This window comes from Ambystoma mexicanum, chromosome 2p, assembly GCF_040938575.1.
Source record: "Ambystoma mexicanum isolate Mex_15411 chromosome 2p, UKY_AmexF1_1, whole genome shotgun sequence".
In the NCBI taxonomy this organism is placed as follows: Eukaryota; Metazoa; Chordata; class Amphibia; order Caudata; family Ambystomatidae; genus Ambystoma; species Ambystoma mexicanum.
The window spans coordinates 122,298,720-122,321,843 of record NC_090923.1 but is presented as its reverse complement, the minus strand read 5'-3'; the positions used below and the strand labels follow the sequence as shown (position 1 = coordinate 122,321,843).

Here is a 23,124-nt window from a genome sequence, read left to right as displayed (position 1 = left end):
GAAGTGCGGGGAGAGGGGCAGTACAATACATAGGATGAACAGTACAAAATAAATAAAACAATAGGTAAAAGTACAGCCAGCATGTGGCAAATGCAGACATCCATCAAGTGTCAAGAGATGGGTGGTCTGTAAGGATCCAGAAACAGCCCCAAGTGCAGGGGTTACCCAGGAAGCAGTGCAGGTGTGTAGCTGGCGGGAGAGGGGTCCTGGGCCTGAGATCAGAGGGTAGCCAAGTGACTAGTGCAGTATCAGTCAGGAGTTCAGCAGGGGCGAGGAGGAGCAAAAACAGAAATAAATAGAAGGTCTTGAGGTGCTTCCGGAACCGGAGATGGTTCTCCTCAAGCTTCAGGGAGGCCCCAGCCGAAGAAAGAGATCTACCACCTACTCGTTACTTGCAGAAGAGACTGACCCAGAGGGAGTTGGCGGCAGATGAGCGAAGAGCTTGATAAGAAAGACATTCCTTCATGCTCTAGGTTGTTCCTCTCATAGTCAAACCGCTTAGCCCTACCAAGCTTGTTTCCTACCATACCTTGGAACCTACCTGCTTTTTCTTTTTTCTCTCTCCACTACTTCTTTGTTACTATGTAAATGTTTACTTGCCTCCCTCCCCCCAATTCTGTGTGCAGCACCCCATTCCCTGCAGAGACCTGGTTCCCACTTCGAAAATACCCTGCACATTAATTGTTCAAGCGGTTTATGCAAAGGCCTCTGGTCCTTAAGGTTGGGCAGAGGACCCAGCCAAAAAAGGAGACAGAGTAGTCTGGCTTAACTCTAGGAAGGAGAAGTAGGTGCATTTAGCCCATACCTTTATTCATAGAAAATCCACCCACCCCATTGGTACACTGAAAATATACATACCATCGAGTTAAGTACTTAAGCAAACAAAACACAGTATACATACCTCGTGTATTACAAAAACAGTAAATGGTATCAAGACACATCCCACTCTATTTTATGTAGTAGGTCCACTATCTGGTGATAGGCACATTACACAAAGACATGCAGTGGGACTATAAGGGAACCAGATGTTCCAACGTACAGTTAAAAGCCATTAATCACAGAGAAGGGCTGAAATTCCAGCCTTTGTACTAAAACTCCCTGAACCAAAACTGGAATCAGGGAAAAAGTCCAGGAGCAAGCAAGTACCTCCAAAGTCATTTTCCACGGAGTAAAATGTTCCCATAGAAAACCAATGAGATAATCAATGAGTATGGGAGAAAGTCCTAGTTCTAAATTCTACCTCAGCTCTACCCCACAGATGCAAATGTGACAGCAGACAATCCGGCGAGGAACGGACACACGATTGGAATGGGAAAGGACACACGAGAAGGAAAGGGTGCATGGGGTTTTTTGTGTGTCTGCAGTCATTAATCCCAGATTTGCTCACGGGAAGGTATAATGTTAAATACCATTAGCTCCAGAGCAGATACTGTGACTGGATTCGTTAGCCCCAGAGTACGTACTGTGCTGGGCCGGTTATCGTGTCTGTAGTTCTAAGCCCCTGGCCATGTATTCGGTCATATGTAACGGATTAGCAGGTATTGTGTCTGGAATAGGTATCCCAGATCCGGTACTGCGTCTGTAATTATTTGTGCCAGGGCAGGTATCGTCATGTGGCTGATGAGCAGGTACTTACTGTATAGGATGTCATTAGCTCCAGAGCAGGTATTATGTCTGCACTCGTTCGCTCCAGCCAGGGGATGTGATGGGCCTTTACCATTAGACCTATAACAGATAACTGTGCCTGCAGTTATTATCACAGAAGGGTCATTAGACCCAGAGAAAGTACCGGATCTGGAGCCATTCGACCAGGGGAATCTTGGAACTGGAGACAGTGCACGCCTGTAATCATTAGCCTGCGCAGGTATTATATTATATAAGTACAGAGCAGGGTCGGTGTAGTAGCTGCACAGCAGTTACGGTGTCTGCGAGCATTCCAGAGCTTGAACTGTTCGGAGCAGCTACTGTGTCTACAATGCCAACAACAACAGGCTGCCCTGGATATTTTCAAAACCGGACGTTTAGAAAGTCCCGCACTTACAATGTTTAATTTCAACAAGTACAATACAACGAATTACAGCTTCAACATGCGCTCCCAGAGGTTGCAAAAAAGGCTCTGCTTACCAACATAATAAGGAAGGGGCGAGACCGTCTAAGTTAAGGGAAGCTGAAAGAAATGCATATAAAATTCCCAAGAGCTTGATCCCATTCACTCACATGATGCTGCCTGGAACCAGGACATGATCATTTCCTAAAGGGAGGCCTTACATTGCTTTCATTATCATTCACACGTTTATTAAAGTCCCCATGATACCCGATAGCATTGTGTGTTTGTTTAAAAGTTTGCCGACAGTTTCTAAAATGCCTTTAGAGCGTCATGACCTTTTCACGTATTTCTGCGAAGAAGTCGTGACGTTTCCACGTAGGGCGTGTACGTGCGTAGGAAGAGAATCACGGAGGAAGCAGTTCTATGCGGTTTTCGGCCAGATATGTATTTTGTAGTGTGTATCTATAATGTGCTGGTACATCTCGGAAGTGTTTCGAATTGCCACTGCGCCAGGTATATTTAGGTCCCGGTGTTTTTTTTTCTTCATACTTTGATATTGGTTGCAACAACAGCGGGTCTTTGTGTGCCTTTTTGGCTGGTGAGTATTATCCCCAGAAGTGATTTTTGGCCGTTTGACAGTCTTCTTACTGTGTAGCTGAAATCCCAAATAACTTTGCAGGCAGATGTGCCTAACTTTACAGCTCAGTACATTGAGCTGTGCCGCCAAGAGTCTGTACCACAAGACGTCTTTCTTTATTTCTCCCCCTCGACCACGCCCGACGGGCATTTCTTCTGTTGCCTGTCTGTATAGGGCAGTTTTTCTTTCCCTGCGTTGTCTCACTAGGTGCCTGCACGTTCATGTATACAATGCTAGTTAGTATACAGTGAAAATGCAGACTCCTATGCAGTTTTGCCAGCAAGATAACAATTGAGTATTTCGCCTTAAAAATAGCCATACTGTAAACAGAGTGTCGTAATTCACGTGCTTGTGGAGTTGTGCACGTGAACGTGAAGCATGGCTCGTGAAGGTCTGAGCGTGCAGTGTGGGATTGCGTGTTTGGATTCCAGGATTGGCAGTTGGAGATAACTGTTACTGCCGGGTGGTCTGTTGTCGGTGTTGCACATATCACAGTACCGCAATGTAACAAGGAATAAAGTTACAACTCATTAACATACTTGTCTGGCGGTTCGTCTTTGCCCATGAGGTCACATCACTAGCGATGAGGACGTTACCGTCGTGGTGGGGGCGGTGCAACTGTGATGATGCTGCCCTGCATAGGGTTGGCCACCCCACCCGGCAGGGCTGGCTTAGGGACCGGAGGGTCGGATTCCCATGAAAAGAGAGCCAGCTAAGTCCTTGGTTCTCCCCTGTGGTGGTTCTGGTGGTGACGGAGGAGCGGTGAGAGGGGAGCCGTCTGTGGGCTGCGCCTCCAGGATTGGTCCTGGCTGTGAAGGAAGTGAGCTGTTGATGCCGGTAAGACGGAGGTGCAGGAAGTGAGCTGTTGGTGCCCTCAAGAAAGTGGGCTGGGGGGCACCCAGTGGCAACTTGTGCCCAGCTGGCTATGTTGTAGCTGGGAGCGTGTAGAGTGGCACTCTTCCAAGTCCTGTGGCGATCAGGTGACGGTACGTTGGTCCTGTCAGGGCCACGTTGATGAGCGGCTCTGGGATTGGCTTTCTGGAGTAAGGAAGTCTGGAGGACGTTGTGGCGTGAACGCAGCCCAGAGTTATTGCAGTGATTTGGAGAGCTGCAACGCTTGTTTTGGTGATTATCGTGAGGAACGTAATGCCCTGTGGTATTGTTACAGGGGCTTTCAGGGTTGTGAAGTCTTTTCAGAGCAAGAGACTTTGGGAGGAATGGACTTGGGGATGGTGAATGTGCTTGATGGCGGTCGAGCAGCCTGGGTGAGCCTTCTTTTTGGAGAGCAGATTCGGTCTGCCGCGAAAGGAAGCCACCGTGACCCTTTACAGGGAAAATCACGGTGGCCCTTTCTCCGCGACAGCCAAATAGTATGAGGGGAAAAAACCACCAGGCACAAAAACCCTCGTCCAAAGGTGAAGTCCAAGTCGGGAGTATTGCAGAATTCCAGAGGAGAATACAATGGAAGTGAAGGCGAACAGCACCGGAACCGATGCCGAAGGAGCGAAAAACACAAGGAGTAGCAAGGAGGAAACCAGCCGAAGGAAGGCAGGTAAGACGGGAAACAAGGGAGGAAAAGGGGGGCTGAGAGGGAACAGAGAGGGGCGAACAGGTCGCAAGGAAGTAGAACTGGAGCGCTATAGCAACACGGGAAAGCACAGTTGCAACGCGCTGAGCCGGCGAGAAGTGCATAGTGATATACTAAGGCGGCAGCCATGATGGAAAAGACTAGACCGCGGATCTCGTTTCCGAGAAAACGTGGCGGAACGGTCTAATGGCGTCGGAGTCTCCATCGCCGCCAAACTCGCCAGGCGCCTGTGGTCGTGACAGGGGGGGGTAGTGTGACGGTGGGTTGTGTCGTGCTCATTTTGACAGTACTTGGTTTTTCTTTTGCAGGAGGGGGGGCGGAAGGGTGACGGTGGGGCTGAACAAGACACATTGTGTGTAATGTAACCCTTTTCCTTTACAGGATGGATTTCTAATGGGAATGTAGTTGACCTTTCTTTTGCAGGGTGGGCTTTGGAGTCATTCGTCTTCTAATGTTGCTTTGTTCAGGATGGATGTTGGGGTCATTTATTCGTGTTTGTCGCGATTATATGCAATGTAAATTTGTTTCTACAGGATGGAATTTGGGGGGAGGGTTCATCAGTTTGGACTTGGTTTAGGGCAATTTTGCAATTGCGTATTATGTTTTTGTGTACAGGAGGGTGATGTGCCAATGGCGCCCCTGTGTGCATGTTCTAGGGTGTTTGCATGTCGCTAGTGGGGTGCATGCAGGATGCACAGTATTTGTCTCTAATTTTAGTTGTCATGATATGTATGACTGATGATTTGTGGAGCTCCAGGGGTGTGGGTGGAGGTTGGGTTTACCTAGTGATTTGTTTTTGGGTTAATGGAGTGGGGCCTTCGGGTTTATTTGGTGGCATCTGTGATGGTGGTCAAGGTGTAGAGATTGGCTGGGCTTGCCATTTTAGGGTTTTTTTGCGGTAATGGTGGCTTAGGTGGCTATTAGGTGAGGTTACTCAGGCAATTGGGTTACTGCTGGGTTATATTTAGAGGATCTTTTGGTATTTCTAGGTTTAGTGTCGGTTTATTTTAAGGCTGAATGATTTCTTCGGTCTGAGGTTGTCAGGTCTTTGGGCAGTGGTCGGGGCCAAGGGGTTTTTGTTTGGTTTATTGAGCAGTGGCTTGGGGCCACCAGGTTTATGTCAGGTGTACATAGACAGTGGCTTGGGGCCATGGGGTACATTTGTATGCATATTTGGCAGTTGGCCTGGAGCCATCAGGTTTATGTCGGGTGTTCTTGGGCAGTGGCTTTGGGCCAAGGGGATTATTTATGCGTTGGTGGTGGTGGTTGGAGTCATATGGTTGTCTTTGGTGTTTGTCGAATTTGAGTGTAGTGGTTCTGGTATGGAGTTTTCTTTTGGAAATATATGTTGTGATGGCCGGGCGCATTAGTTTGTTGCGGGTAGTGCTCTAGGTTGAGCGGGAATGTGCTCGGATGTGGCAGGTCCGTGGTCCTGAGGGGCGGCTCAGGGCGGGAGGTGTTGGTGCTTGCTGCGGTTAGAGTGTTAGCAAAGTTTCATTTTGGGATGTTATGGGTGCGGGAGGCCCATGTTTTAAGGGGCAGCTTGGGACCAGTGGATGCTCTGTTTGTTATTTTTTTGTTCTCGTGGGTTCGGCTACCGGGGTCTGGGAAGTGTTTTGGTGATGGTTATTCAGTGTGTGGAGTTGCATCTCATGGAGAGTTTTTGTGAGGACGTTAGACGGAGGGGTTCTGTAGAATTGAAGTGATCTACTGTTCATTTGGGTCGTATGGCTTTCGGGGCCTGCATGCTTTATAGTGAAGTAAGGGGATTATCTTGTTGGGGTTAGGTGACTTTTGGTGTTTCGGTGTAGTTGGGCACACGTTATGTGACGGGGTATGGTGCGTTACAAGGGAAGTTTCTTTGTGATGGTGAACGGGGGAGGATGTGTCGTAATGTGTATCGCGTGCTTGTGGAGTTGTGAACTCGAAGCATGGCTCGTGAAGGTCATAGCGTGCAGTGCGGGATTGCGTGTTTAGATTTCAGGTTTGGCAGTTGGAGATAACTGTTACTGCCAGTTGGGGTTTTGCCGGTGTCACACATATCTGATTGAAGTACCGCACTGTAACAAGGAATAAAGTTTACAACTAATTAACCTACCTGTCTGGCGGTTCGTCTTTGCCCACGTGGTCACATCAGAGGTCTTCAATCTGTGGGGTTTGTGATCCAGGATGGCGATAAAAAGGAAATACGTATTTATTTTTTTGGTCTCCCTTAACAGTGCATGGCGAGCCACCGGCCCCCCCATGCACATGCTCTGTCTGTGCGATGTGATGGGGGCGTGGTCATAAAACAGGAAATAAACATAGCCTGGATGTGCGCTTTCCTGCATTTGGATCGGGTGTCCAGGCTGCCTTGTTGCTTCCTGCTGGTGCCGCCATCGTCTTCTTGCCTGTTAAGGGATGCCGCTTCTCGGCTCAGCCCCTCTCAGTTGGAGGGGGTGCTGGGAAGCACTTTCAGGCCTTTCCCGGTCCTTCTGCTTCCCTCTTTCCCCCCCCCCCCTGTGAACCCAAAAAGGTGAACTTGTGTGGAGAGGAGGCGAGCAGGGGGGCTGGATCACTGCAATGCTGGTCCCCCTGTGCACCTCTCCTTCTGTGCCCCCACCTAGGAGGCCACAGGGGAGAGGAGGTGAGCGGGGACAGAAGCACACATTGCCAGTGTTGTAGGATATCTGGCTCCCCCACGGCAGATTTCTGGGCTTGAGCCATCTGCAGTGGGGGAGCAGGATATCCTACAACACTGCACCCCCCTGCTTTGGCTGCCCCTCTGCCTCGTCACCCCTCTGGTCATGGGACAGCCCTGGCCGGGCCTGCGATCGGAACCTGTCCTGCCTCAGCCATGACCAGGCTCTACCAAGCCCCCGTCTTCGCTTAGGGAAGCTGGGGGCTTGGTGATCTAATCTTCGCAGTGCTCCTTTCCCCAGGCTTCACTCGCGCATTTCCTGGCTCGGTTTTTACTCATCCCGGTTGTTCTCTTCTGTCCTGAAAGGGACACCAGGGGAATCAATGGGTCATGAACATCACTGTGGCGGCGAGGGGATCACTGTTGAAAGTAGGCATTATACATGCTGGACACATTTTTTGTTCAAACGTGCATTTTATATGTTCATAGGCAATTTTTTTTTTTGTCGGAGCACCACACCAATACTCTGTAATTTGTGTGCCCTTTGCTTTGTGTGCCCCTTGCTTTGTGTTTGATCACAGGTTATATTTATAAAGATGTTATGTTTATCAAACTGGATAATCGCAAATAAATGCTTCCATTGTGCTGACAGCAGTTATTAGGAAATTAAACTGGGTTCATGGGTGCCAACTTTTGGTTTTCACTACAGAGGCAGAAATACCCCAACCCATCCCTTGGCCAAACCTATTTTATAACACTTCCTTTTTTCTGCAACAAGTCATTTGATTAACCAGTTTTGCGCACATATATTAGTATTGTTTTGGTTAAATTCAACCTTAAACACATTAAAAGAAACAATATATCAATGCACATAAATATATTTTGCATAAAGGACATCTCCGCAACGGTCTGTCAACCTGATAACGGTCTGTTATAAAGTGCTGTTGTGCACTTTATAAATGCAAACAATAAAATAAAATAAACCTGCTGAGCTACCCCAGTAGCCATCTACTAAAATCACTGCCTTACCAACAGTACTTTGGGTGCACCACTGCTGTAGAAGTGATTTAAAGTAGAATTCATGTATATATTCCTGCTGTGGGTGCCAGGCCCTTGTCTGCATGGGGCTCTATATGTTGCAAAGAAGCCAGGGGCCCTCGGATCTAGCAGGGCAGCTGCGGCAGAGTCTGCTGTTACTTCAGCACGGTCACTGGACTGCAGTAAAAGCTAAATGGCTATTACTCGATGTTTCCAAAAGTTAGCTCGGTGGGGTAAGCGCTACTGTTGGATTCTATGTAAGCTTTGTAGATATTGGAATGCCAGCAGGCTGGACTTCTCAGAGAATAGAAAGGGTAAAATATAGCAAGCTGATGCTTTTTCTCTTGCTCTATCATTTTTTTGTCTCTGTGACTGAGTATGAGTCACTATGTGCTCTGCTGGCCAGCTGGGGTGGAATGGCCTATAAGGAACTCTGGAGATTTCCCGGTAGGACCCTGCACCCTAGGTCTTTTGTGTGCAGGGGAGGATGTGCGTTGACTGGCAGAGTGTAATGTGCAAATATTGGTACGGTCAATCTGGTATGTCTATAATATTTTGTAATTTGTTCTTTTTCAATTGCAGGAACACAAATTGGCTTACTCATCCCATCTAGGACAGCAAATCCCAGGCAGCAGTGGTACCATAAATCCTGACATCTGTATGATATATTTTATTTATATCGGGCTCGTACTCAAGTGTTTCAAATCTGTAGTAGGACTTGCCGAAGGCAAGAGTGTATTTTTTTCAAACTGTATTTTGCTATGGGTGATGGTGGGGCAATTTTAAAGGTATAGTTGGGAGTCACCATCAAGGATTTCAAACCTATTTTTGAGACTTTCTTTCTCATGTCCAGTTTGGGCCAGTGCTGAAGTTCACATCTCATGCTCATGTGGGGGTTGCATTTACAGTGCACTGTGTACTCTCCTGGTTTCACAGTGTTAGGTCCTGCTTATTAGCTGATGTCAACACCGAAGAGCTGGTTTTAACCCCTGGTCAGCTAATCTTAATTTAAGTCTCAGGTAGACCCATGTATCCTTGACTGTTTGTTTTCAGTGCAGCAGCATTGCTCCAAGCGTCAGTGTGTCAACCTAACCACCTGTGTCCCAGCAAGAAAAATCCAGTGAAGCACTTGACTCAGTCGTCATGCAGGCAGGTAAGGATTTTGTTTCCCTATGTACCATTGGTTGAGTAGAAGTGCTGAAGGTCTATATTGGCACTCTACAATGTGCATCCAGGTGTGGTTTTTGCCATCAATCTGTGGCCTAGTCCAGGACCACACTTCAAAAAAAGAAATTGGAGCTAGAACTTCACGATCTGAACTGAGTCTTCTGGGACTTGTATCAATGTGGTGTTTCTTTTTTTTACTTCAACCAGTATTTCTGACCCATTTTTGCAGAGTTCCCCCCCCACTCCCTGTGGCTGTTCCCATGGTTTGTTTTGAAATCTTTGCATGTGGTGTTCATCATTTTAAATCTTTTGAGGTGTTTTTAATTTTTGAAAACTTGAAATGTTTTTTAAAACTAACTTTACATACGCAATGATTTGCAATTCTTTCACAGATTCAGGCTCCTTTTTTAGATGTATCTTTGGTACTTAGTGAAAAGATCTTTTTCACTTTACCGATTGGGGCCGAAAAGGTTGTTTTAGAAAGACCGCTCTGTGACTGCACAGAGCGGTCTTTCTAAACCGAACTATCATACTTGTCAAACCGCTGCCGCACATAAGTGTGCGCCCAGGGACTGACGGGTGTCGTGAGCCCCAGCGTAGTCATCGCTTGAGGCAGAGGTGAGTTTTGTACTGTATGAGTGGGGGGAGGATGCATGTGTTAATGTGCGATGGGATGGTGGGTGGGGAAATTGTGGTTTTGGGGGGTAAAACTTTTTACATTTCTGATTCTGCACTTTGTTTTGGTTTCTTTGAGGCACATCTGATGCAAATAGACTGGCCTAACAGCTGAATACTCATGCCAAGTGATTGTCACAGAGCCCAGCTGAGTTGTGCAATGTTGTGACGCCTCGGACGGCAGGCATAAACGGCTCCTCCTGAGAAGTACACAGTGATGACGCTGCTGGCTTAAATCCCCAGCAAGGCTGCCAGAGCCTGACTCTCAGAAACAGCTTATAGTTGCAAAATGTACTTCTTCCCCCTGTTCGACGAAATTACCGGTTTGTTATCATACGTGCTGTTTTATGGTTGGATAATAGATTTAGCTATTTCATTGTACATAAAGAGGTGCAGAGCAGAATGCAGCCCTTCTAGGCACTGGTGTGTGTTTGCATTACAGCGCTTTTCACCCCATTTCTGGTCTGTTGTGTATTATTTGTGTCAGAGTGCCTGGAATGCCTGAGGTGGCATGGAGGAGCTGGATAAGCACTGGTATCGTAGGGAGCAGGACGAGCCTGTAACAAACCGTTCCCCACGCCCCTTATCGAGTGAATGAGCGGGTTGGAGTGGAGAGGGGGCAGTATGTGATCTTTCTGCATTTTGAAGCCTGAACACAAAAAAAAAAGATCACATAGAACCGGATCGTTTCCTAGTGCCCAAAGATGGTAGGAATCTCAAACGAAAAGCAGGAGAGGTGGGAACAGACAAATGAAATGCGAAAACATGGAAATATGATGTCTCATTTGGACTTAGGGTTCACATGGATCGCAGTTGCTGGAGAAGTTAAGCTGCAGTGTGCTACATTAGCAAGCCTGAAGCCAACACAATGCGGCATTTGGAAACAAAACATGCCGATTTAGCAGAAAAGACCAGGGATTTCTTTGTACGAAAGCTGCATGGCCTCAAAAGCGAAAAGACTGTTTCAGTACCTGCAAATGCTGTTGGAAGCTTCTTACCACATTATCTAGGGAAAAACAAAAAGCATTTTACAAATGCTGAGAAAGTAATTCTGCCAACAATTCTCGCTGTCAACCAGGTAATGATTGGTGACGGTGCAGCAGAGAAATGCTAAAGTATCCCTATGTCTGACACCACAATTTTCTGCCGCATCGCTGACCTGACCTCTCATAACAGTACAGAATTGATATCTCGCTTGAAACAGTCAGTTTGCCCTACAGATCAATGAGGCCACTGACATTTCAAAAGAAGCACATTTGATTGATTTTGAGGTATTGCCATGGTGCAGAAATGTTAGAGGATTTCTTATTTTGTAAACTAATTCAAGGCAGAGCAACTGCATCTGTAGTCTTTGACATTGTTAAGTACTAACTAAGTTCCCACTGCCTAAAGTGGGAGGCGTGTGTTGGTATTTGCATGGATAGTGCTCCCTCAATGTGTGCTGCTAGAGCTGGGTTAAAAGCAAAAGTGTTGGCAGTAGCGCCACATATATTGTGGACACACTGGGTGATACACCGGTAAGCTTTGTGCGCAATATGGAGAATGGACTCTCGGAGGTGATGACTTCTGTTGTAAAGATTGTTCATTTTATTAAGGTGCACCCCCACAAGAGCCCGTCTGTTTGCCACATTTTGTGAAGAAATGGGTGTTAAACATGCTTTGTTTCACGTGGAGGTAAGGTGGCTCTCCAGGGGAAAGGTTTTAAATCATGTTCAGGAACTTGGAAACAACTTGAGACACTTACTCCTGGGTTTAGCCTCTGTGTGATTCACGCTGGCTTGTACTTTTCGCTTACTATGGTGACCTCTTTGAAAAGCTACATTTTCTAAACCTCTCTCTGCAAAGTACAGAGATAACAACATTGGCTATGAACACAAAAATATCAGCATTCAAGAGGAAGCTGGAGCTTTGGAGGAGGAGGGTTGATGTCTGCATTCCGATGTGTTTCCATTATTAGCAGATGCTCTTGAGGAGAAGCAGTATGATCTTTCATGTGTTGCTGAACTAATAGGAAACCATCTCAGAACCAGTCTCGAAGTACTTTCCAGAGGACAATTGTAACATCAATGACTAAGTGGTTCAGCCTTTCCTAGCAGACGTAGGGGCCCACCTCCCAATACACCTCCAGTAGGAACTAATGGAACTTCAAAGTGACCGCCTATTGGAGAGCCAGTTCAGAAAATTGTCTTTGGGTGGATTTTGACAAAATGCAGAGTTTCCAACTTTATCCAAATGTACAGTCAAGTTACTGTTACCTTTCAGCACCTCATACCTGTGCGAGACTGGATTCTCAGCACTTGAAGCCTTAAAGACGAAATATCAGTTAAAGCTGGAAGAAAACCTGTGCTTGGCTATTGAAAAAATTGAACCCAATAGTGATAAGCTGGCTGCTGAGGCACCCCCTGCACACTAGTTCTCCAGTATGCCACTGTCTGGCTTGCAAGTGACTGCATTAATAGTAATCTCAAAGTTGTACATAAACAAATTGTTACATGTCAAACATTCCTGTAGGAAAAAATATCAATCACTACTTTTATTCAAACGTTACTGTAGGAAAATATCAATCACTACTTTTATTCAAGTCCTCTGTAGCAAAACATCCTGAATGCTTTGTTTACAAATATTTGCCCTCTAATTTGTTATTGCAAGCAAGGATTTTGAAAAAATTTGGTGTCACCCACACCTCCATTTGTGGCACCATTCTACACCAGCGGGCGATAACCGTTTGCAAGCGATAAACATGTTGGAGTCATGTGTATATGAGGGCCTAAGCCAGGTACATTTTTCTTAGTGGTGCTCTGGGTCAAACAAGTTTGAAGACCACTGCTGTAGAGTGACAATCTTGTTATCAAGAAAATGTGTTTTTAAAAAAAAAAGGCAATAAAAACTAATTGCTACCTTGCTGGCACCGCTATATGTTAACATATATTTTGATTGCTAGTTTGGAAGACCACTTGGACCCTCCCTGGTGCCTAGGGGACAATGCACGTGTGGACTTGAACGGCAGAAGCTTAATGTACTAAACAAACCTTTGCAAAATCCCTGATTTGCTTTTTTACTTTTTAAAGTGATCCATTATCCACGTGCTTGAGGTGCCTCTGTGTGCAACATTGCTATGTGTGCAGTGCATATACAACTTGTACACAGGACCATACTTTCAGTGGATAAGAGCAAAATCATTCCACTGCTTTACTGTGAAGGAAAGAGCCACATGGGCCCAACGATAGTCAAGATTTGACTCTGTCGTCTGCTTAAGAACATTGCAGTGACACTTAGCCCCTATGAGAATGTGTCTATTGTATATAAAGGGCACAGTGCTTGTAATTTTCAATAAGTTGCCCACACAAATGATTGCTGGTGCACAGATGCCCGCTGACATAAATTTTCTATGTGTTGGGATTGTTGATGGGGGGCCCGTGGGAGGAGGAGGAGGAGGAGGAGGGGGGGGGAGGAGGGAGGGGGTGTGTGTGTGTGTGTGTGTGTGTGTGTGTGTGTGTCTGTGTGTGTGTGTGTGTCTCTGTGTGTGTCTTTCACAGCATCTTCAATATTGCTTAATTCTGAAGCAGGGTGCCAAGTGGCAAAGTTTTACTTGGCTGGCTAAGTTTAGAAGTGTGTGGCAGACTGTTGAGCTGCTGTGTGGTGTGAACACCGGCAGGTTTAATTTCAGGCTGGGGATGGTTGAAATGCCCTGATTAATGCACTCTTTGATTCCTGCTTCTGGTGGCACAGGGCGCTTTGGGCTTACTTTACAAAATCTCCAAAATAGATTTGCTGTTGTGATTCTGCGCATAGAGAATGGTTACAGATGTTGGCCATCCAAGCTCTCATTAAGAAAGAAGAGAAAAAGGCTCCTCTAACCAAGAGTGGACAGATGCCCCCATCTATTTATTTCTCTCAACAATGCTCGCAACCTGATCATTGCTTTCACTTAAACCATTGAACACCAGCCAACAAAAAAAAGGTGCAATCCATTAATTGTCCAGCAACTGAATTTGCATTAAATGAGTCTGTACCCCTTGTGCCCCCGCCGTCCCACCTCGTTCAAGCTGGGGAAGATTGTTTGCAGTATGTGCATCAGTTTTAGATTTGTGTAATGTGAAAAGTGTACAGGACAATGACTGTTCTCAAAGTTCAAGGTCACAGCACCCCACCCCTAAAGAGGTTCTGTAAAGCGGTGCCCTATGAAAAGAAAACTGGCATTCAAAGACTGTCATTTTGTATTGTAATGCTTTTGAGTATAATGTTTTCACTGCAGGAAGTGATGGATGCTATACCCGTTATGCAGAGCTGTTGTATTGCTTTAATGCCATTTATTTTAACCCCTTAACTTCCATTGGTGTCCCCTCCCAGTGCCAAGCCCTTTTTTGGTGATTTCGGTATGTCACTGTGAGTGTGGAATTATAGTCGGAGACAGGCAAATGCTGAAACAATATTTAATCACTGGTTAAGGGCAGCGAAATGCTGAAAGAATAACTATCAAGTCCTCCCGGTTAGCTTCACCGGTATCTTGGCCTCCCGTAGTACAACGGCATTAGTCCTGGCTTGGACCTATCTCGAGCCGGTGTCCGGATAGGCCCACCACTTTGGTTCTCCCTCCTCTCTCTTCTCCGTGTCCTGTGGAATGAGAGCAACCCATTAGTCTCATTTGGTGTGCTTTTAACACACCTGGAGGTTTCAAGCCCCCTCCAATCACACAGTCTGGGTTAACCCCGTTCTCATTGGTTCCCGGGGCGTTGTCCCGCCCCCCCCCTTAAGGGTTGCCGTCCCGGGGTGTCGCCATTCCCGTTCCCCTTGTGGTGGTGGGCGTTCGCGTTGGCCATGCGCTCGTGGCTGTGTTGTATAGGGACGCATCCGGACGTTGGGCGTCCTTCCCCAGCCATGCGCAGCTCCGGCACCATCAGGAGGAGCACGGGGGCGGCGAGCCGGACGCTGTTCTCCCGCATCTCGGTGCCGTCGTGGGTACCGCTCCCCCTCCCCCGGACCGGGGTGAAAATCAGGTGAGTACATTGCAGCCCCGCCGCGGCTGTAAACAGCGGATTCTTCCGCGGCCCCGCCGCGGCTGTAAACGGCGGCTTCTCCCGCGGCCTTGCCGCGGCTGCCAACAGCTGCTCCCTTCATGGCTTGGCCGTGACTGCCAGTAGCGGTTTTAGCCGCAGCGGGTTTCCCTTCCCTTGCCGCAAGGGGAAGGGCGGACATTGCAGCGCCTCCGGTCTCGTGCGGGCCGGCTACACGCCGCGGCACCAGCCGAGGCGCGGCTTCACTGTCACCATTCAATCTCTTGTAACCTTTTTGTTACATATGATATCTTGACCAAATTTGGCCTCTCTTCTTCTTTTTTTTTTTTTTTTAATTAATTTTAATCAAACAAAACCAAAATACAACCAAACACGCAGTGCATTTTACAACAATATAATCATATTAATTCTTAATCTTGGCCACTGCTTCCCCCCTTCCCACCCCCCTTCATGAGCCTGTCTGTTCATCGTTCGCCCTGTCCGCCGCATGCGGCTGGGTCTCGCTTCCTGTAGATTCGGTCAGATCTTGTATTGCTCCAAACAATTCAGCTATTAGTGATTTCCATGCCATCAGGGTCCCTATCTCTTCTCCCCCCCCCTACAGCAGTCGACTCTTGCCATACTATTGTTTCTGCCTCTGCCCATTTCTGTAACTCCTTCCACCATACCTCCACCCGTGGCTTGTGACAAGTCTTCCAACCCATGGCGATCCTCCGTTTAGCAAGCACATATGCTAGGTCTTTCAGTTTATTAACATGCTTACGTTTTGGTGACCTGGGGAACCCTCCCAGCAAGCAAGCCCAAGCTGTGTCTATAATCAGCGTGACCCCTTTCTCAGCTAGCTTTTGTGCCACTTCTCCCCAGAAACGCTCAATCACTGGGCATGACCAAAACATATGTGTCATATCCGCGTTCTCCTCGTCACATTTGGGACATGCTTGTCGTCCAGCGTTTTCAAACTTGGATATCCTCAAGGGCGTCATATATGCTCTGTGCGTTATATATAGTTGTATTTGTTTAAGTCTAGCATTCCTTGACACCTTCTCATGGTGTCCGAGTGCCCGTTCCCACATCCCATCCTCTATCGGGGTTCCCACCTCCGCCTCCCAGTCTAGCCTCAGCTGCGTCAGGTCCTTCCCAACTTTAGACATCACCATCTCATACAGCCTGGAAATCTCATGCCCCCCTTCTGTTATATCATATATTGTTTCTATGATGGCATCTGGTTCTTCTCCTAACACAGTTTCAGGCCACGTCCCCCGGATTCTCTGAACAATTCTTTGGTATGTAATGTACTGGCCCGCATGCAATCCTGTCTCCTCCCCAAGGACCTCAAAATCCAAAATGGCCCCCATCTGCCAGACATCTCCTAGTGTCACCAGCCCCACAGATTCCCAATGGGTCCTGAGTATAGCTCTCAATTGCATATCTTCCCCTGCCAACGCCACCAGCGGCACCTGCGTGGAGCAAGGAAATGGGTTCTCCATCATCCGGCACGCCCTACGCCACATCTGCCACCCAAGCATCATCATCCTGGGGCGCCCTTTCATTTCGGCCTTGGGCAACCAGATCATCTCTCTCAAGTAAAATGGGGTACAGTCATATCCGAATAACCTAAATTCAGGGGTCGCCTCGTCCGAAAGCCACTGAGCCACATACTGCAGCTGACTTGCTACATAATACACCTCAAAATTGGGCAGTCTTATCCCCCCTTTTTCGTAAAAGTTCTGCAGCTTCCACAGCGCCACTCTGTTCCGGGTATCATGCCACAAGAAATCCCTGCACATACTGTTAAGTTTAGCAAAGAACTTCTTGGGTATCATGTATGGGACATTGCTAAAGTAGTGCAAAAGCCTCGGCAGGACCACCATTTTCAGCATTGCACCCCGTCCCATCATTGCTAAGGGCAACTTAACCCAAAACTGCATACACTTCTCAATTTTCCTGAGTGCCACCTCGGTATTATGCTTGTGCTCCTCCTCCACCGTATGGTACACATCTATCTCTAGATACCGGAAAGAGCTAACCTCCCACGGTATTTGTAACACCGGTAACCGCGTCTCAGGGGTTCCCTTATAGTCGCCTAGTGGAAACATGCTGGATTTTTGAGGGTTCACCGCTATGCCGGACAGTTCTGCATACCTCGCCATCACCTCCAGTATGTACTGGAGATTTTCTTCTGGGTATCTTAAGTATAGCAACAAGTCATCTGCGTATAAGGAGATCAGATGTCGTTCCCCTCCCACTTCAATACCTATCGTGTCGTATTGCTGTCTGAGGTATATCGCTAGGGGCTCTAGGGCTAATATATAGAGCATCGGGGACCAAGGACACCCCTGCCTAGTGCCTCTACTCAGTTGCCACCTCTCAGATACTACTGCACCCGTTCTAACTCTGGCCAGTGGCTCACTAAATAGCATAGTCGCCCACCTCGCATAACCGGGCCCCATGCCATACTTCTCCAAGGCCGCCAACAACCACGGCCATTTGACCGAGTCGAAAGCTTTGACCGCATCCAGGGACACGATCGCCATTTCGCCCTCTGCCGTACTACCCCACTCAATCACCCGTCGGAGTCGCCTATGGTTATGGGTTATATTCCTATTCGGGACATAGCCCGTCTGGTCTGGGTGTATCAGCTTGCTGATCACTCTCTGTAATCTGTTTGCCAGGACCGCCGTCAATATCTTGCTGTCCTGGTTTAACATTGAGAGAGGTCTGTAGGAGCCACAGCTGTGTGCAGGTTTATTAGGCTTGGGGAGCGGTATTATGACCGCCTCTCTGAGTGTTTCCGGCAACCGGCCCACCTCAAACGCTTCGTTGAGCATATCCAACATCGGGGGGAGCACCTCTGCCTTGTATGTCTTATAGAATTCACTCGGGAACCCATCCGCCCCTGGGGTCTTGCAGGTAGGTAATTGCCTCACTACTTCCTCTAGCTCCTCCAAGGTGATCGGTGCATCTAGCTCTTCCTTTTCCTCCTCGCTTATCATGGGTAGTCCTATATCTCCTAATGTTTCCAGTATTTCCTCTCGGCTGCCCCCCATCTCATCCGCATACAACGCTTTATAATATTCTGCAAACTCCTCGTTGACACCCTCTTGGGTGTCTACTACGCTACCATCTTCCCTCATTATTGTTCTAATCGGGGGCCTTGGCGCCTCGCTCTTGTACAGCCACTCTAGCAACCGTCCTGTCTTATCACCACCCGCATGCTGTCTCTCAATATACTTCTTATAATTAAGGTTGCTGAGCCTTTCCCAGTGTTCCGCACATTTCTGTTGCAGCCCCAGTACTCGCTCCATGTCTTCGCATCCACCCTTCAATATTCCCTCTAGTTCCTCTTCTGTCTGTCGTAGATCAGGTAGAACCCCACCCTGCAGGCCCTTTGATTTTGCTATTGCAACCCCTCGCATCACTACCTTGAAGGCTTCCCATAATGTACCTGCCGAGTCAACGCTGCCCGTATTCTCCTCAAAGTAATTTGCAATCTCCTCTCTCATGTCCTCTCTAAAGACTGGATCCTTGAGGGCTTCAGCACGAAGGCGCCACGTCGGGATCCGTGCCCTCGGGGGGCGGTACTGCCACCCCAGGACCAATGGCGAGTGATCAGAGAGGACCCTCGCCTTATAATCTACCTGGGTCACCTCCACCATCACATCCGACGTGGCAAAGATATAGTCCAGCCTCGTACGCAGCTGATGAGGGGCGGAATAATGAGAGTACTGCCTTTCTTGGGGGTATCTAGTTCTCCACACGTCGGCCAGGTGAAAATCGTCTAACAGTGTCTGCAATGCTTTCGCCGCTGGGGAGGGCCTATCAACCCTGCCGTCGGATCTGTCTACGTTGGGATTCAGTACACAGTTAAAATCACCACCCCAAATCACTGCACTACCCATACATTTGCCGAGGTTGGCATTTAGAGTCCTGAAATAGGCCGCTGTATCCCGATTGGGGGCATATGTGTTTATAATGCTGATCTCTTTATTCTCTACCAATCCTCTCAACATGACCATCCTCCCATCCGTCTCCGCCACCTCTTGCAATGGTTGGAACGGAACATGCGGCGCCACCCAGATTAGTACTCCCCTAGCATACGCAGAGTATGTCGAGCCCACATCCACCCCTTTCCATTTCTTAACAATCAGCTCCATCTTCTCCCATGTCAGGTGCGTTTCCTGCAGCAGCGCGATATCTATCCTCTGCCTCCTCAAATACAACATGACCTTGTTCCTTTTCAGGTAGCTGTTAAGTCCCCTGACATTCCACGTAATTATTTTAAGATCTCCCATAGTTCATTCCCGTCCTCCTTATCTACCTCCAGCAAATCCCACCCTCCTGCGCGACACAGATTCAACCTTACAAATTTGCTATATAGGCTCATATTCAAACTACAACTCAAACTCCCCGAAACTATATACATATCAGGCTCCCCGCCTCCCTCCCCTTCCCCAACAACACCCTTCCCAACTGTTGCCCAGCTCCATCCCTGGATCTCAGGCACCCCAACATCTAGCCCTGTCTAATATACTCAGGGCTCAGTAGGGTGAAGTCGCCCTAATGGCCACTTAACTATTAATACTAAATGGGGGTATTAAGACTAGCCCTGCAAGGCTCCTTAGTAAAGCACCAATCTCAGTGCACACCATACCTTATCTATCGTAATCTGGTCTCATCTACTGGCAGGTCAAATCAGTGACTATAGTCAAGTCTCATAGTCTTAAACCACTCCCAGTGTTCTCATTACTCATTACTTATCTCGTCCGTCTTCTTCTCTCGTCTGGATGTCAGGCTCCTGGGGGGAACCCTGCATGTCGAGCCATCCCATGGCATCCTCTGGAGTGTCAAAAAACAAAGTCTTGTTTCTGTGAAAAACTTTCAATTTCGCCGGGTAAAGTAGCATATACTTATGGCCTGCTTCCCTCAGTCTCCTTTTAACAGCCCCGAAGTTCATTCGACTCCGCTGCACCATCAGAGTATAGTCTGGGTAGGCCGTTATGATTGCCTCCCCCCGCTTAATTGTTCCACCTTTGCGGAAGTGTTCCAGTATCCTCTCTCGGGCCTGGTAGTTAAGGATCTTGGCAATAACTCGCCTAGGTGGATTGCCTGGCGGCGGCCTCCTCGTTAGAGCCCTATGCGCTCGTTCCACCGCGAATCCTTGAGACAGGGCTCCTCCAGGTATCTCCTGCAGCAACATGCTTTCGACAAACTCTGTGGGGTTGTGGCCCTCCGTTCCCTCCGGCAAGCCCACAATGCGGATGTTGTTCCTTCGGGCGCGTCCTTCCGCTTCCTCCGCCCTACTCTCCAGGTTGCCTACTCTTTGTATCAAGGCATGCAGTTCCGACTTGTGTGAGGCACAATCCGCTGTGTTCGAGCTCGCTTCCTTCTCAAGGCTCTCTGTGCGCTCCGCCAGGGACCTTACGTCCTGTCGGAGTAGATTCACTTCTTCCTGCACTTCACTGACCTTGAGGTCTAACGCTGTCTTCAGTTCCGACACCGCTATTTCGAGCTTGGCCTCCCAGGTCGCTTTCAAGTCTGCTTTCAAGTCTGCAATCGCAGCCAGGACCTCCCGATTCGTACCCGCGGCGGCCATGCCGCCTGCGAGGGGCTTGTCTTTGCTCCTGGCGCTTTCCGGGCCCGGCGGTGTCCTGGCAAATTCGTCCAGCGTAGGTTGCTTCACTTTTGGTCTTGAAGGTTTGTTAGACATGACGCTGCAGCCAAATCTTGTGGTTCAGCCCACCTCTTGTGCTCCACCAGTGGGGGGGGACACACGCCTAGTTTCAATATCTCAGGCCTTACCCAGGCCCGGAGGCATCAGCGCTTCAGAAGCTCATATGGCCTCCTCCTTTGCATATCTGGATCAGCTTGCCGCAGCCAACAAACCCACACACTCCCACCCACCGCTCAGACTGGGCGCCTTTTCGTTTCAGATCCACCCGTTCTGTATCCTGGTCAGCTTGTGCACTGCGGGAGGCCAAGCCAGTACCGCCCTCCTGCCGCTGATACAGTGTGGCGGGGTCCTTGTCTATCTTTGTATATTGGCAGCTTGACCCTCTATTGCCCCAGCGGAGCTCCACGGGGCCGCCCCTACCTCGCAATTGGCTGGCACCCAATCTGGGCAGTTCAATGTTCCTCACCTCTGTTGCAGGGGGTAACTGGCCTGCATGCCGCCAGTACCACCGTCCGCTACCTCTTATTAATGTGGGAGGTACAGCCTCATGCAGCAGGCCCTCTGTTGTTTTCCGAGTCTGTCAGGGCTCAGCTGCACTTTCCCTCCTTCTTTGGAATTGCACTCACCCGTGATCTGCGCTCTGGCGCTCTTTTCCTCAACAAGCGATTGATATGGCCTCCCAGACTGCCACTGCAATGTTCAGGCCCAAGGCCTTAGGGGTCCCCGGGACTGGACCCGCGCCCCGTTTCTTGTGGAGGTGCTCATGGCCACGGGGTCCAGGAATTTAGGTGCTGAGGCCACCTGCAGTAGTCGTTTGATTTATTTATTTCCCCCCTTTTTTATTTTAAATTATTTTATCAGGCCCCACCAGCACTTGCGTGGGTTCATGTCTCTCTCCCTCTCATGGGCCGTTCGTTGCAGATGCGTTGTGTTTACATCTGAGATGTCCGCCGTATTACGCGCGCGCATCCGTTGTTCTTTGTGCTTTGGGATCTTCTCCACCAGCCCGCACGCCGCTGCGGATTCGTCCCGGCTCACAGATGGTCCTCCGCATCAGCTTCGGATCTCCTGGCCCCCGCCGCGCCGCCACCTCCACACCCCGCCAGGGTTCGTCGCATCCGCCGTCTCGCGCGCTCCCGGGGCCACTTTCCTCAGCTACGATCCCTCCAGCACGAACGTCTTTGCTTCATCGGACCGCGCCGCCTCCGTCTCGACTCCCGATGTTCCATGGTGAGGCTGCAATCATCACGCGTGAGGGGTGCAGGATCCTCCGTCTTCTTGGGCTTGTATGCGATCGCGGTCCTCACCTCAGAAGTTCCTTTGTCCGGGGACCGCCGCCATTTTGCCGTTGGTTTCGTTTTCCCAGCGCAATCGTTTAAAGTCCATAACTTCTGTTCTGCCTACTCGATTCGCATGCAGATGCTAGCGCTGGAGTCCCCATATGTTCGCATTGCCGTGATGTTGTTCCTTAGTTGAGATTCCAGTGCAAAATACGTGCGCATTGCCGGATCAGTTGACGGATCACAGGAGCACACATGAAGAGCAGCCTAGTCCATGGCTGCCAGGCCACGCCCCTTGGCCTCTATTCTTCCCACATGTCAGTGGTCATAACCCCACCAAAGAATCCTAGTTTGTTGTATGGGGGTGAGAGATAAAAACCAAAAAGGGAGCACATTTTATGTTTTTTCAGAAAATGCCAATAAAATGATGCACAACAAAGCCTTTGGTTTTTTCCTTGTAAGAGCTAGGAACAAATGGTTTGCTGTGTTGAAGTCACCATTTCCCAGGCTTTCAAGAATAGGTTGAGTGGAAACCAAAAAAACATATTTTTATAAGGTTACCATCCGTTTTGTGAGATGTAGGCGATTTTACCCTTTTTTTTTTTACAATAGGACATGCGTGGACGGAATGGAAGAGGAGGGTAGGAAAGCTGAATGGTAAGAAAGAAAGCATATATTTCTGAAAAGTAGACAAAATTCCAAGTTTAGGAAGGGGTCATTTGCGCAGGTCAGGCAACAACTATGTAGGTAGAATTCCCATAGTTTAAGGAGAAGTTTGAAAAATGACAGGAAAAAAAAGGTATGTGCTGGACATGGTGGACCTGTAAAATAATGGCTTGTGTGAATATTGAGATAAGCAATTCACCACTACATTCCCACGACTCTTCTAGTTTGGAAGTCACACATTTTTCGTAATGTTTCACAAAACAAGCAATACCACAAGCCAAAAACTGAGCCATGGTACACAGGATTTTCATGCTGATGGCCTAAACAGACGTACTTAGCATGTGTAAATAAGGAAAACAAATGTGGTGAGGAATGGCAAGCATACATTTCTTGAAGGAGCACAGGCAGACCTTTTGTAGGGTAGGTGAGGTTACAAAAGCTTACAGTGCCTAAAGGAGCGACTAAATGTAGATCACATTTGGGAAATGAAAGGGTTGTTTAACAAAGTTCAGTAACAAATGAATGAAAACCAAGAGAAAACAACAAATGTCCTACCTTGCTACATTCCCACAGGTGTTCCAATGAAAACGGTACCTCACATGTGGGGGTGCACCTAGCTGGGCGCATAGGAAGAAGGCCAAACCATTGGTACACAAAATGCCTGGATTTGGCGTAGTGGACAAACCACAGATTTGGGCTTGGGGTGTCGCAGCCACCAGG

General features: G+C 48.3%; 1 protein-coding gene across 4 annotated transcripts in view; it reads right to left on the bottom strand.

Annotated features, from left to right (window-relative positions):
- The window catches only part of TPRA1 (transmembrane protein adipocyte associated 1), a 510,038-nt gene extending 507,754 nt beyond the window's left edge, over window positions 1–2,284 (bottom strand). For 3 of the 4 annotated variants that reach the window (XR_011301886.1, XR_011301887.1, XM_069643375.1), the window contains exon 1: window positions 2,125–2,238. The gene's annotated coding sequence lies outside the window, so the exon portion shown is untranslated. Of the gene's footprint in view, window positions 1–2,124 lie in introns of all 4 variants that reach the window. The other variant, XM_069643376.1, reaches the window with a different exon arrangement.
- Window positions 2,285–23,124: the final 20,840 nt, after the last annotated feature.